A 3,784-nucleotide genomic window follows, 5' to 3' on the forward strand; every position below is an offset into this window, starting at 1 on the left:
CTGTGCTCTTGTGTCATCCTTTATGTGTTTCCCTCTTGTTTTCATGTGTTATTATATATATATATATATATATATATATATATATATATATATATATATATATATTTTTTTTTTTTTATTTTTTTATTTTTTTTCCTTTTGGTTCCGGACTCTTTAGGACTGTGTGACAAAGGGTGGCTCTTACGTGACTTCTGCGGTACTTTTTTGTGAACTTCTGGATCTGCCTCCCGGGAGCCTTTTGGCAATGGAGACCAGCTGCTGGGTCTCTGCCACACCAGAGTCCATTTGGAGAGACTGGAGGAGATGCGGATGAAGAGACAGGGCTGCGGAGCTAGCGCTGAGCGCCGGGACGGACAAGCTTCACAGTGCCTTGGCTGAATGAGCAGGTCTCGGACATCTTCGGTCTCCTTGGACGTATCCTCGCCTATCCATGCGGGCTGGACACTGGCCGAGAGTTAGTGGGCGGCAGAGAGTGGAGTCGACTCTCTTGGTTGCTTTGTTGGGTCTGCTCCTGTCTCTGGCCATGCTCCCCCCACCCCAGCAGACGATGGCGTGGAACACCGCAGAGGCCAGCACAGTGTATATGTTTCTTGTACTTTTTATTCATAACTGTATGTAGAAGTGGCTGGTTGCATCAGCTCTGCTCTTAAAATGTCTTTAATGTCCTTTGTGTTCTTTGAAGTTTGATGTTCCCCTCTTACACACATGTTAAGATAACTCATACCATTATCAGTACCCAGAGGAGCCTGTTCAGTGCTAGACTGCTTCATCCCAAGTGCAGGACTAATAGACTAAAAAACTCCTTTGTCCCAAACGCCATTAGAGTACTAGGATGACAGGGGATGCAAAACAATAACAGTGCAATACTTTTTCAAAACATGGTCACTACTGCCTAGTTTCTCTTGTTATATTCTTATTTTACTGTTATATTTGTATTCTCATTGTTGCTTTTTATTTTTGTTCTTATTGTAATATTTTTCTATTTTGATTCCATTTATTCCTCCATTATTTACTTTTTTACTTTTAAATTCGATCTCAATTCTGTACACTGCTGCTGGAATTTTAATTTTCCTGAGGGAACTCTCCTGAAGGAATCAATAAAGTACTATCTATCTATCTATCTATCTATCTATCTATCTATCTATCTATCTATCTATCTATCTATCTATCTATCTGTCTGTCTGTCTGTCTGTCTGTCTGTCTGTCTGTCTGTCTGTCTGTCTGTCTGTCTGTCTGTCTGTCTGTCTGTCTGTCTGTCTGTCCGTCCGTCCGTCCGTCCGTCCGTCCGTCCGTCCGTCCGTCCGTCCGTCCGTCCGTCCGTCCGTCCGTCCGTCCATCCATCCATCCATCCATCCATCCATCTATCTATCTATCTATCTATCTATCTATCTATCTATCTATCTATCTATCTATCTATCTATCTATCTATCTATCTACATGTAAGAGGGATGTGTGCTATGTCTATTAGGTGTTTTTTCCCTTGGCCTCAGTCTGGACCCCCCTCTCCAGGGGGCCAGGCTTAGACCGATTTTTTTTTTCTCACCCCCCCCCCCCCCCACCCCTCATTGTTTACCTGTATCTCTCCTTTTTTGTAAGGGGGCGCCGGAAGTTGGCAGACCCGTCAGCGATCCTGTTCTGTCTTCCTGTAATGTTTGATCCTATTCTGTCTCCCTGTAATGTTTGTCTGATCTTGAATGGGATTGTGCTGAAAATTTTAATTTCCCCTCTGGGATTAATAAAGTATTTCTGATTCTGATATTCATATCAGTACCGGAGGCAGGAAGGGGCTACGAATTAAATAGCGGTAAAATGTAATGAAGCTCCATTAAAGGCCTACTGAAACCCACTACTACCAACCACGCAGTCTGATAGTTTATATATCAATGATGAAATCTTAACATTGCAACACATGCCAATACGGCCGGGTTAACTTATAAAGTGCAATTTTAAAATTCCTGCCACACTTCCGGTTGAAAAACTCCTTTGGATGTGATTTATGTGCGTGACGTCACAAAATCTACGGAAGTGGTTGGACCCCATCGGACCCGATAGAAAAACCTCTTGTTTTCTTCGACAAAATTCCACAGTATTCTGGACATCTGTGTTGGTGAATCTTTTGTAATTTGTTTAATGAACAATGGAGGCTGCAAAGAAGAACGTTGTAGGTGGGATCGATCGGTGTCTTAGCGGCTAAGTACAATACTTACAGCAACACAACAAGGACTACTTACCCTGATAGCAGACGCCTAGCCGATGCTTGCCGCCAAACCCACGGATGAAGTCCTTCGTCGCGCCGTTGATCGCTGGAACGCAGGTGAGCACGGCTGTTGATGGGAAGATGAGGGCTGGCTGGCGTAGGTGGAGCGCTAATGTTTTATCATAGTTCTGTGAGGTCCGGTTGCTAAGTTGCTAAATTAGCCCTAGCGTCGTTAGCAACAGCATTGTTAAGCCTTACCAGGCTGAGAATTTTTAACCGTGTAGTTACATGTACATGGTTTAATAGTATTGTTGGTCTTCTGTCTATCCTTCCAGTCAGGGGTTTATTTATTTTGTTTCTATCTTCATTTGAGAACGATGCTATCACGTTAGCTCAGTAGCTAAGTGTGTCACCGATGTATTGTCTTGGAGATAAAAGTCACTTTAAATGTCCATTTCGCGTGCTCGACTCTCATTTTCAAGAGGATATAGTATCTGAGGTGGTTTAAAATACAAATCCGTGATCCACAATAGAAAAAGGAGAGAGTGTGGAATCCAATGAGCCAGCTTGTACCTAAGTTACGGTCAGAGCGAAAAAAGATACGTCCATCACTGCCTCTCAAGTCCTTCACTGTAACGTTCCTCATCTACGAATCTTTCATCCTCGCTCAAATTAATGGAGTAATCGTCACTTTCTCGGTCCGAATCTCTCTCGCTCCATTGTAAACAATGGGGAATTGTGAGGAATACTAGCTCCTGTGACATCACGCTACTTCCGGTAGAGGCAAGGCTTTTTTTTTATCAGCAAGCAAAAGTTGCGAACTTTATCGTCGATTTTCTCTACTAAATCCTTTCAGCAAAAATATGGCAATATCGCGAAATGATCAAGTATGACACATAGAATGGATCTGCCATTCCCGTTTAAATAAAAAAAATCATTTCAGTAGGCCTTTAATTGACATTTTACATGCACTTATTCACACAAAACGGGGCCCCCTACGGATCGCGGAGCCCTACACACCAAGTGTAATCTGTGTATAGGGATGGGCGGCCCTGGATTTATCTATAATGTAACAATAATGACCAGATAAGTCTTAAGAATGTGAAAATACTCACGTCAAAAGACACACACAGTAACTTCACCACTTCACACAATTTTTAGTGACAGTTTAGTTATTTTCTGCAATAATTACATTTAATCAAGTTTCTAAAGTCTGATTATTTTGATTAAAATGAATGATTTAACAGCAAACATTTTTTTATAACACAATTTTTTACTAATAGTCTTCTACTGCATAATTTTAGTTAAAGCTGCAAAACAAACTGGATTTATGAGTCTGGTGGTTTCAGAGGCACAACATTGTATCTATTGATTTTTCTGGTGACATCATCCTCTTAATGACCGGGTTATGATGGCTATTCAAGACAAAGAAAGAAGCCACAGGGGCAAAACAACACACACAAACAACAAATGAACGAACACCACGATTCCACTCAAAGAAGCACATTTCACACCAATATCACACCAGCAGATTGTGAAAGACGTGATGACATGTCAACAAAGAGGTGGCGAAGATGAAAGTGAATG

The sequence above is a fragment of the Entelurus aequoreus genome, linkage group LG09, assembly GCF_033978785.1.
Source record: "Entelurus aequoreus isolate RoL-2023_Sb linkage group LG09, RoL_Eaeq_v1.1, whole genome shotgun sequence".
NCBI lineage: Eukaryota > Metazoa > Chordata > Actinopteri > Syngnathiformes > Syngnathidae > Entelurus > Entelurus aequoreus.